Below are 12,204 nucleotides of genomic sequence, written 5' to 3'. Positions count from 1 at the left end.
CTGCCGTATGCAGTGCACTGCCTTTATGGGGAGGGGGATAGAGAGGTTGAAAATGTCACACCTGTCTGGGACTTTCAGTCTCATAAGCCTCGCAGTGCTGGATACAAGACCTCACAGCATCAGGTGTTAAAGCACACGCTCAGATGATGGATACTGGGGACCATTTCATGCCCTCCCTCCAACTGTTCATCACACCCGGCCAGAATATTGCAAAATGCAACCAGGATCGCATCACTTCCCTGCTTCTTCTGTCTTCCGCTGATTCCTAAGTGAGGGTGATTCAAACTGGCCCTTGGCTGCCTGGGCCTCCCTCGCTTCTGTGGCATCCCTGGTCTCCGGACTGTCCCCAGGAGAGGGGTCCCTCTCGGTCCACACTTGTGTGCCTGCCCTCAGCCTGTCTCGGAGTGCGTGAACGTTCCCTTCCCTCCACCTGGGCTCTCTTTTCCCTGCTCCTCACCTGCCCACAGCCTATTTAGCCTTCAGGATTTCTCCCTAAATGTCACTTTTTCCAAACCACCAGGTGCTTCATAGAAGCCGGTGCTTTCCCACTGGTAGCGCATCTCACATTTGAGCTCACTTGTTTCTTATGATTATCAACGAGATAATCATTGGTCTCTCCTGTTATTTGGGCCACAACCATGCTGTCCTCTATGCCCAGCGTCGAGCCCAGAGCCTGACACATAGCAGCCTGACACATAGTAAATGAGTGATGAATGGATGGGCAGTTGGATGTGGAAGGAGAGATTCTGCTGTCCTTTCAAAGCACCTTGTCCCTCCTTCTTTTGGGGTGCTTGGTGTGTTACACTAAGCATCCTGTGTATGCTCACATGCCCAAAGCTTCCAGAGGGCAGGAACCGGGGAATAATCATCTCTTCATCTCCAGAGTCCGGCTCATGTACAAACTCAATGAAGGTTTCTAAAATGAAGAGTCGGGTGGGGGAGGCTTATCTAGATTTTAAAGCCTGGGGATGAGGGTGGAGGAAAAGTGAATTTCCGCACCCAAAATAGCAGTAAGAGCTGGGATGCGAAACAAGATTAGGGTTAAAAGAAAAGCTGAAAACCTGAATTAGAAAAATACCGCATAGTCACCAGACCCAGCGTGACAGGATGTACTCACACTGCAGACTGGAGGCTCGGGTGGGGAGGTGGCTTGGAATTTCCCCAGCTGAACTCAGTACCTTGAACAATGTCTGTCTTTCAGCCTGCCGTCCACTTCGGAGTTTTATCCATTCTACAAATATTTATCAAGCACCTATTCCATGCATTCCCAACAGGGGAAATATCACCCCTAAGGGTACAAAAATTGATTTGTAGGGAAGGGGCAAAAAATTTCACTCTTTTTATGTATAAAGCACAGATATACATATAGTACATACACGGATATGTAATATATCTATGGTATGAAAATTTCATAGTGGAGGTGATTAGGAAAAAAAAATCTCAAAAAAGGCTCTTTGTGGGGATGCTAATGAAAAAAAGGTAGACAACTGACCTGCTCTATGCCAAGCCTTGTCCTGGTCAAGGTGTCCTCCATCATAGAACTTTCTTTCCTGTGAGGCAGGTAGGGAATAAACAAATAAGCAATCACCACTGCCAAAGAATAAGGAATTCTATGAAGAGGAAAAGAGCAGGGCAGGGAGAGAGAGGGGCAGGGGGAGAGAGTGCCTGGGGGTGAGTGTAGGTGTGTCTGTGGTTATGTTAGGTCGGGGCTCAGGTGACTCTGATGAGGTGACACTTGAGAAGACTCTGGAAGAAGTATGAGTGAACAGGGCAAGTACTGGGGGGCAGGGGGAGGGCATCCCCGGAAGCAGCAGCAGCCTGGAGGGACTGGACTGGCAAGGAGGCCACCTGGGTAGGAGTGGATGAGGGAGGGAAGGATGGGTGGGAGTGAGGCTGGAGATGGGACAAAGGGCCAGATCATGCAAGCTTTGGGTGTTGCTCCGAGCGGGCTGGGAAGCTGTGGGAAGGCTTTGTGCAGGAGAGCAAGCTGACTTGCCTTTTGAGACGCTCCCTCTGGCTGCTGTTTGGAGGGTGGACTGTAGGGGCACGAGTGGAATCAGGGGACCAGAGAGGAGGCTGCTGCCCGGGTCTAGGTAAGAGGAGATGGAGGCTTCGGTGACAGTGAGAGGTTTGGTTCCCATGTGCTATGCAGGGAGAGCTCACAGGATTTGCAGAGGGATGGAAGGGAGGATAAGCATGTATTAAATGTCATCTTCTGCAGTGACTGATTTTTCATCTGCATACCTTGCCACCTAGTCTTTAAATTTCTTTACCACTTTTTTTTTTTTGGTTACTTCTCCAAGAGGCAGGCAGTGGGACAGAAATGGTTAACATAGTTGGTCGTGTGTGCCACTGTGAGTGTTTTAACTGCTTAGCTTTTATGCTCTTTCCCTTTCTCCTCCTCCTCCTCTTCTTCCTCCTTCTCAATGTATTTTTTTATTGTTGGTGTTTAGTGGAGATGCAGCAGTATCTTCTTCCTCCTGCTTTGTGAGAGTGCAGTGAGACTTGCATGTACCGTGCCTTGTGTGGGTCTGGCGAGCAGTTAGCACTTGGTGCTTTTTATGTTGTGGGGCTCCCTACTCCCCCAGCCCCGTTAGATTTCTGTATTGCTGGCTCTCGTATCTCAGGGTCATTGAAGTTGGAGTTCTTTGGAGTAAGGGTATCACTTTTCCCTCTCCCATGTCTTGGTTTTCCTTTGAAAGAAGACAGGGGAGTGAGATGTACTGAAGAGATGAAACAGAGGAGACCCTCCAATGTGGGTGTTTACGTTGTCCATTAGATTGGATTCTATGTAAAACAGGCTACATTGTGGGTGATGGAGAAGCCATTACATGGCCCCCAGGGGGGAAGTGAGTGCCGAGTGGATCGTTCTGAGTAAGCGGAATTGATTGATGCCGCAGCATCAGCAACTCAAGACATTTATATAGTAATCACCAAACTGTGTGGATCCAACCAGAATGAAAAATGCCCGGAGCCTTGGCTGAGGGCCATGGATGAACAGAGCATGAAGCCTGGCGTGGAACAGAAGGAGGGGAAGGCACGGCTGTGCACAGTGGTGGATAAAACAGATGCACACTGAAGCAGAGATGGAAATACATGGCTGCCCCTTCCCCTCTCTGCGCTCACAGCACACTTTGTTAATCTGTCACATCATTCATTCCTCCTTCTGATACACAACTAGCATTTCTTGCGTGCATGCATCATCTTGCTTACTCCCACCAACAACTCAGTGGGGTCAATTATTATCCTCCCAGGCAGATAAAGGTGGTCAGTAGCTTGTCCAGGATCTCTCAGCTGGGATCAGGACCCTGGCTCTTAAGAGCTGGCCCTTTGCCTCTTTTTAAATTTATTTAATTTATTTTTTTGTGGGGTAGGGAGGTAATTAGGTTTATTTATTTATTTTTAGAGGGGGTACTGGGAATTGAACCCAGGACCTTGTGCATGCTAAGCATGCACGCTACAGCTTGGGCTGTACCCTCCCCCAGAGCCTGCTGTTTTTTTTTTTTTTAACTTTTTTTTATTGAGTTATAGTCAGTTTACAATGTTGTGTCAAATTCTAGTGTAGAGCACAATTTTTCAGTTATACATGAACATACGTATATATGTTGTCACATTTTTTTCACTGTGAGTTACCACAAGATCTTGTATATATTTCCCTGTGCTTTACAGTATAATCTTGTTTATCTATTCTGCATACAAATTTTGAAATCCCAGTCTGTCCCTTCCCACCCTCCTCCCCCTTGGCAACCACAAGTTTGTATTCTATGTCTGTGAGTTTGTTTCTGTTTTGTATTTATGTTTTTTGGTTTTTTTTTTTTAGACTCCACATATGAGTGATCTCATACAGTATTTTTCTTTCTCTTTCTGGCTTACTTCACTTAGAATGACATTCTCCAGGAACATCCATGTTGCTGCAAATGGCGTTATGTTGTTGGTTTTTATGGCTGAGTAGTATTCCATTGTATAAATATACCACAATTTCTTTATCCAGTCATCTGTTGATGGACATTTAGGCTGTTTCCATGTCTTGATTATTGTAAATAGTGCTACTGTGAACACTGGGGTGCAGGTGTCTTTTTGAAGTAGGGGTCCTTCTGGATATATGCCCAGGAGTGGGATTCCTGGGTCATATGGTAAGTCTATTTCTAGTCTTTTGAGGAATCTCCAGACTGTTTTCCACAGTGGCTGCACCAAACTGCATTCCCACCAGAGCCTGCTCTTTAATCATTATGCTCTGCTGCCTCCAGCTATGCCTAAATGCTACCTCATGATCCCTCTACCTGGTACAGTCATCCCCATCTGCTTCATTAAGACTGTGGGATTCAGGTTACAGTTGATGTTCATTCAGTCATTTGCTGATAAACGATGCTTTTGTGCATCTCCCACGTGCCAGAAAGAGTGCTAGATGCTGAGGATTCCACGGTGAGTGAGACACAATCCCTGCTTGGGGTACATTTAGTAGAAGCATTGCTACTTGTCTGGGACTCCTGGCGGGTGGGAAGACTCAGAATTTGTGTGATTTGAGTTGAACTTCCCTGAGTTGAACCAGAAAGTATCCCAGTTGATGGTGGAAATCAGAAACAATCTGAAAAACACATTATAACGTCCCAGCATGCACCCTGGCCCAGAGATTGGGCCACCTGCCGCCTTCCTCTGACTTGATTGACTTCGCCATTTGATCTTGGGCCTCGGGTGTAACTCATGGTCAAGCAGTGCTTCATTATGCATTAGTTCACTCGGTCCTTCCAGTACCTGATGGGAAGGAAGAGCTTCTCTAATGTGCTGAGAGGTGATGTGACCTGCCCAGTTCCCACAGCTGGTGGGAGACAAGCTGGGACTAGAACCCACTTCTAACTTCTAGCTCCTTGTGTTTAGTATCTCATTGTGCCAGCATCTCAATGTCTTGAGGCTTTCAGTTTCCACATCTATAAAATAGGGAAATTAAACCACATGATCTCTGAAAGTTCCTCCCTCCCTCTTCCTCACTCCCTTTTCTTTCTCCCAAATCACTGCAGTGTCTACATGATGCTAGAAAATGGGCGTAATATTATGGAAAAGACACACACATACACACGCTCATCAACAGTTAAAAGACTGCCCACAGAATGGAAGAAAATATGTATGAATCATGTGCATGAGCCTTGCATCTAGAACATACAAAGAACCCTTAAAACTCAATAATAAAAAGAAAAACAACTCAATTGACGAAAGATCTGAAAAGACACTTCTCCAAAGAAGACATACAGATGGCCGGTAAACACATGAAAAGATGCTCTACATCATTAGTTATCAGGGAAATGCCAATCAAAACCACAGTGAGGTACTACTTCACACCCAGTGGGATGGCCGTAATCAAGAGAAAGATAAGAAGTCTTGGAGGAGGGTGCGATACAAGTGAAACCCTCTACTGCTGGTACAGTTGTAAATCGGTGCTGCCCCAGTGGAACACAGGCTGGCAGCTTCTCAGCAGGTCAGGCACAGAGTTGCCATATGACCCAGCTCTCCTACTCCTAGGGATATACCCAGGAGAGATGGAAATATACGTCTACAGAAAACTTGTACACAAGTGTTTATAAAAGCGTTATTCATAATAGGCAAAACATGGAAACAACCCATTTGGACTGTTTGATGAAAATGTTCTAAAATGAGGTATGTTGATGGTTGTACAACTCAGTGAATATACTAAAAAAAAAACAAACCCATGAATTGTCCACTTTAAATAGATGAATAGTAAGATATGTGAATTATATCTCAATGAAGTTATTATATATGTTAAAAAAAAACCCTAGCATGGGCTCTGCCCTTGTGGAAAACATAATCTTGTTGGGGGAGATAAGTATTAATCAAGTAACTATTTAAAAAGATTTGTAGTTACCAACTCTGGGAAGTGTTACGAAGGGAAAGAGCCAAACCTTCTGAGAGAGACCAGCCGGAGGTTAACGGGGCTAGGGAAGAGGGATTAGCATTAGGAAAGCAGTGACATTCTGGTGCTCCAACGGCGATCCCCAGACAGCAGTGGCTTAAAACAGGGTAGATGTTCACTTCTCGCTCAAGCAGCTGTGTGGGCACAAGCAGTCTGGGGCTCGTACGGAAGCCCACAATTTCCAGGATCGTCTGGCACGTTGCTCCATCTTTCCCGTGGTGGTGGGGAGCTGCCCTCATCTGTGTTGTCCGTAGGGACACTCCAGTTCAAGCAGTGAGAAAGGGAAGGGGCCCTGGGAAGTTCTTCCCTTCTGCTCTCATCCAGGACTCGGTCACATGAGGCTAGGAAGGGAGCTCACATGCCTGGTGTCCATGTGCCCATAGGGGCCCTGTTACAACCCTGGAGATCCTGTTGCTCAACAAGGAGGGGAGAACAGATGTAGGGTGAGCAGTTAGCAGTCTCTGCCACAGACAGCCTCTTGGAGGAGTGACATTGAAGGTGAGTACCTGAGGATGAGTTTGGTGGAAAGAGAGGAAAGGGGTTTCCAGGCAAGGGGGGTGGCGTGTGTACGGGCCGGAAGGCAGGAAAGCCCGGGTACGGTGTTTGATGATGCTCACTGATGCACACGTCTGTGAAGCCGAGCCTCCAGCTGCTTAGGGCTCACGAGTGCCGGGACTCGGCCTGGTCCTGGGAAGCAGCTGCTCTGGACTCACCTGGCTTTTTCTCTCTTGTATCTTCCAGGGCTGGGACGGGCCTGGACTGCCAGGAGGGGGGCTCTGTGCCGACTCTGGAAAGCCTATGTGTGTCCTCAGCTTTGAGAACTGAATTCCATGGGTTGTGTCCTTGTGAGACCTGTGAAGTTTAGTTCTTCAGCTGGGATATCTCTGTCACCGTGGATTCGAGGGACATCGGAGAGAGCAGATCCAGGGTTGGCTGAAGAACTCGAAAGACTGGAGACAGAAGGGCCAGGTCGCAGGCTCTGAAGGAATAGGGTGGGTGGGTTCACGGGGATGAGCGCTCGTGGAATTGTGAGGAGACTTGGACTCTAGCTGAGCAGGGCCCCAACCAGCTACACGAATGCTCTAGGCAGGCCATTCTTGCTCCTGCTGCCGCTTCTGCTTGTAGATATTTGTTGATCACTTACGACATTCCAGGTGCTGTGCTAAGTGCTTTACATGCTGTTATAGGAGACTCTTGGGAAAAACCCCTTTAATGAAGCTTGAGATGCCTGATACTGCCGTGCAGTGATTTTCTCCCCCCTCTTCATGGGATCAGACGGAATTCACAGAATGTGACAAGTATTCCTGGAGCATGAACTGCTGAGCTAAGTGGTCCCCTTTTAGGATGAGGAACATGAGGCATCTCTCTTACGGTCCCCCTCTCCTTCTGTGTGCATGGTGACCTACTTGCCTCCTGTAAACACATCAGGGCTGCATTGTGTCGCTGTATGCCAAGTGAGGCAAAAGGAGGTCACGGTTAGACTTTACTACGAGCCCCAGTTTCTCCCAGGGAAAAGGGATACAAGGGTTTTGAAGGCCCTCTCCCTCTGCTGGTATGGTCACCTGTATGCTGTGGGCCAAGCCCTCTGTTGTCCTCCTCTGTCACCGTCAGTATGTCTGCTCTGAGGCTCACGCTTGCTGCCATGATGACAGTTTCCATCCTTAGGCAGAGGGCTGCGGGCTGCCAAAGTAATAGCTGGACTTCATTAGGCTGTAGATTTGATGGGGAACCAGGGGTGTGTTTCAGCGCTTGGGAACTCATCATGGAGGGTCGTGGTGTCCTGAAACGTCCATCTCCTTCTGTCCCCAGAATGCACGTGTGTTCTGGCCCAGAGAAGGGAGGCAGGCATGGAGAAGATGTGGGAGACCTACAGCACACACCTTCTTACTCTGTCTTCTCAGTGACATGAATGTTAAGTGCCCACCACGTGCTGGGCACTGGGCTCAGTGCACTTTGTGCACAATCTCAGTGAATCTCACATCAAGCCTTACATGGAAATGAGGATAAATTAACCAAAGAATGTCAAATAAAAAGGTGTAATGACATTATGCAATGCAAAGGGATGTTTGGTCCTTCTGAAGCCCCCCCAGGAACGGGTGCTGGACATGGGTGTGCTCTCTGGGCTGTACCGATCCTATCAAGGGCCTGCCCCACCCCTCTGTCTGCCCACTTCCGCCCTCTGCTTACCAGACCTTTAACCGGTGACTCATTCCAGAACCAGAGCACTGATGAAACTCAGCTGAGACCAGACATCAGTGTCCTTAGTCCTAGATGCTGGAAAAAATTCAGAATTTGCTCCAGAAGCTCCAGATGCTCTGAGTTCCAGACCATCTGTGTTGTGAACAGTGACCTAGACCCTGGACTCTGATTTACTGCAAAAGGCTCACCCTTAATTCAGGAGAACTTCCTAAAGCAAACCTGGTAAATGAAATGTGGAATTCACACACACACACACACACACACACACACACACACGCACACATGCACACTCTTAAAAACATAACCCAGTGGATCTGTAAGGAGTGGGCAAAAATTCACTGTTATGAAAGAATGTTTCATGTCCTAAGAGGACTTTTATTAAGTAAGAGGAGATTCCACTAAGTAAGACATTTCTCAAGGATTTTTGAGGTAGTGTTTGCTTTATTAAACTTATTCTATATAAGTGGGAAAAGCAGGTTATGAAATAGTGTGGGTTATACGATTTAATTCATGTAAAACTATAAATGAATAAGTGAACGAAGGAGTATGTGCACTGAAAGACGTACACAGGTTTATTAACAGGGATTATCTCTGGGGTGGTGGGAATTAAGATATGTTTTCCTTTCTTTGTATTTTCCTCTAGTCTTTGATTTTTACAAGCATGTTTCATTAAAACAATAAATTATTGAAGTAGATTTCACACACGATTGTGATGACTGTAGACAAGAGTTTGGTGGGAGTTATGTTACAGGCATGTGTCGTGAAAGAGTGGAGGGAGGTTCCTGATGTGTTCAGTGAAGGAGGTGGGCACAGGGAGATACACCCTGTGATTTTTTTTTTTTGAAGAGGTAAGTGTGTGTGTGTGTGTGTGTATGGAGTCCAGTGTGTAGTGGATGTTAAGAAAGCAGGGGATTTTTCTCTCTCCCTTATTTATGCTTTTCTGTCCAAATAAGAAGAAAAGAAAAACCTCTCAGTGTATATGTGCTAAGATTCCATCTGTTGTGTAAACGAGTGGTTTTCAAGTGTGTTTCCTGGATGAGCAATATCACCTGGGAACTTGTTAGAAGTGTAAATTTAGGCTCTACCCAAGACCGACTGAATAAGAAGCTCTGGGAGTGGGGTCCAGCAATTTCTGTTTTGACAAGAAGAGGTTCTTTGGAAGAACTGCAGGTATCAATCAAAGGACATCCCTACTCCACAAACTGAAATGCAGCTGATACTGACATGCAAGATGCTGGCCACGCCTACAACTGCACGTGCAGGTATTTGGTAAAAATACATCTCTGAGAGATGAACCCCAGGACCTCAAACCTCAGGATCTGTACCAGTGATCATTTCCACCAGTGAAAAGTGAACAGCAGAGCTTTAAGTTTTTCAGGTGCATAAAATCACCTGAAGAGGTTGTTAGTTAAGGCAGATTCCTAGGTCATGCCCCTGACCTTTAGATGCAGCATCTCCTGAGGTCTGCTGTTTCAACCATCGCCCCTAAGGGATTCCATCAAGGAGGTTCTAGGACAATGCTTTAAGCGACAGTTTAGGCATTTTCATATTCTCTTTCCCCTCCTGTATTCTCTGTTACATTTCTTCTTTCCTTCTCATCCTTTCCTGTCCTTCTGTGATTGATGGGTCCCAGAGGCAGATTCATCATCCTTCAAGCTCTGTGCTTGGGAGCAAACAGGTCTGATGCTCTTGGAGAGGGGCCTTGGGAGTAATAACAACAATAATGGAAGTATTGATTTGCCATCCTCAGATAACAGGGAAGGCCATGATTTATCAGCTCACACTGATGGGACATGGTGGGTAGCTGGACACACTACCGAGTAGTTGTTTTCTATCCACATAATGAGGCAACTGAGACACAGCGATCTGGGGACACAGTGGTTCCCTAAGTCCTCCCAGTTGTCAAACCCATGTCAGTTGAGATGAAGATTCCTCTATTAGGGTTCTGCCGAGAAGCAGAACTAATGGGATTATACATACATAGTGATTTATTATAAGGATACGGCTCCTGTGATTATGGAGTCCCACTTGGCAAATCTCATGATCTGCATGGTGTTTCAGCAAGCTGGAGACCCAGGAGAGCCGATGGTGTAGTTCCAGTCTGAGAATGAAAGCCTGAGAACCAGGAGGACCAAGTTGTATTTCCAGTACCAATGCCGCAGGCTCAAGGAACAAAAAGAGCTGATGTTTCAGTTGAAGTTCAAAAATAGGGGGAAAAAAGTGTCCCAGCTCAGCAATCAGGAAGAAGGAGTTCCACCTTACTCCCAGGAGATCAGCTGTTTTGGCTATACAGGCTGTCAACTGATTGGATGAGGCCCACCCACACTGGAGAGGGCAACACGCTACACTCAGTCTACCAATTCCAATGTTAATCTCATCAACAAAATATCCTCACGGACACACCCCAAGTAATGGGTTGACCAAGTATCTGGGCACCTTGTGACCCAGTCAAATTGACACATAAAATTAACCTTCTCAATTCCTTTTTCATATTTTTCACATCTAGACACTCTTGCCCTCTTTTCTGATAATATCTCAGAGATGCAGCTCAAAGCTTGGGTGTACGGTTGGCAGTCTTGAAAAATACACTGCGGGGGAATACTCCCAAACTCATTCTATGAAGCCACCATCACCCTGATACCAAAACCAGGCAAAGACACTACAAAAAAAGAGAATTACGGGCCAATATCACTGACGAACATAGACGCCAAAATCCTCACCAAAATTTTAGCAAATAGAATCCAACAACACATAAAAAAGATTATTCATCATGACCAAGTGGGGTTCATCCCAGGGACACAAGGCTGGTTCAACATACGCAAATCAATCAGTGTAATACATCACATCAACAAGAGAAAGGACAAAAACCACATGATCATCTCAATCGATGCAGAAAAAGCATTTGATAAAATTCAACACCCATTTATGATAAAAACTCTCGCCAAAGTGGGTATAGAGGGAACATATCTCAACATAATAAAAGCTATATATGACAAACCTATAGCCAGCATAGTTCTCAACGGTGAAAAACTCAAAAGCTTCCCACTAAAATCTGGGACAAGACAAGGATGCCCACTATCACCACTCCTATTCAATATAGTCCTGGAAGTCCTAGCCACAGCAATCAGGCAAGAGAAAGAAATAAAAGGGATCCAAATTGGAAAAGAAGAGGTAAAAGTGTCATTATATGCTGACGACATGTTACTATATATAGAAAACCCTAAAAGGTCCACAAAAAAGCTACTAGAGCTGATCGAAGAATTCAGCAAGGTAGCAGGTTACAAAATTAATGTTCAAAAATCAGTTGCCTTTCTTTACACTAACGATAAATCAACAGAAAAAGAAAGTACAGAAACAATCCCCTTTAAAATAGCACCCAAAGTAATAAAATATCTGGGAATAAATCTAACCAAGGAGGCGAAAGAATTATACACAGAAAACTATAAACCATTGATGAAGGAAATTAAAGAAGACTTTAAAAAATGGAAAGATATTCCATGCTCTTGGATTGGAAGAATCAATATTGTTAAAATGGTCACAACGCCCAAGGCAATCTACAGATTTAATGCAATCCCTATCCAACTACCCAGGACATATTTCACAGAACTAGAACAAATCATAATAAAATTTATATGGAACCATCAAAGACCTAGAATTGCTAAAGCATTACTGAAGAGAAAAAAAGAGGCTGGAGGAATAACTCTCCCAGACTTCAGACAATACTATAGAGCTACAGTCATCAAGACAGCATGGTATTGGTACCAAAACAGACATATAGACCAATGGAACAGAATAGAGAGCCCAGAAATGAACCCACAAACTTTTGGTCAACTCATCTTCGACAAAGGAGGCAAGAATATACAATGGAATAAAGACAGTCTCTTCAGCAAATGGTGTTGGGAAAACTGGACAGCAGCATGTAAAACAATGAAGCTAGAACACACCCTTACACCATGTACAAAAATCAACTCAAAATGGATTAAAGACTTAAACATAAGACAAGATACAATAAACCTCCTAGAGGAAAACATAGGCAAAACATTATCTGACATACATTTCAAAAATTTTCTCCTAGAAGAAAT

At 45.3% G+C, this 12,204-nt stretch overlaps 1 long non-coding RNA gene across 3 annotated transcripts in view; it reads right to left on the bottom strand.

Moving 5' to 3' along the window:
- The window catches only part of LOC140691009 (uncharacterized), a 73,419-nt gene that overhangs the window by 18,287 nt on the left and 42,928 nt on the right, over positions 1-12,204 (bottom strand). Inside the window, exon 4 of one of the 3 annotated variants that reach the window (XR_012066454.1) lies at positions 1,493-1,550. The exons of the other annotated variants lie outside the window; for them this stretch is intronic. This is a non-coding gene — a long non-coding RNA (uncharacterized lncRNA). The remainder of the gene's footprint in view (positions 1-1,492; positions 1,551-12,204) is intronic. 3 annotated transcript variants of the gene reach the window in all.

The sequence above is a fragment of the Vicugna pacos genome, chromosome 3 (genome assembly GCF_048564905.1).
Source record: "Vicugna pacos chromosome 3, VicPac4, whole genome shotgun sequence".
NCBI lineage: Eukaryota > Metazoa > Chordata > Mammalia > Artiodactyla > Camelidae > Vicugna > Vicugna pacos.
Note: the sequence above shows the minus strand (reverse complement) of the source record. Positions and strands in the feature narration are given on the sequence as shown.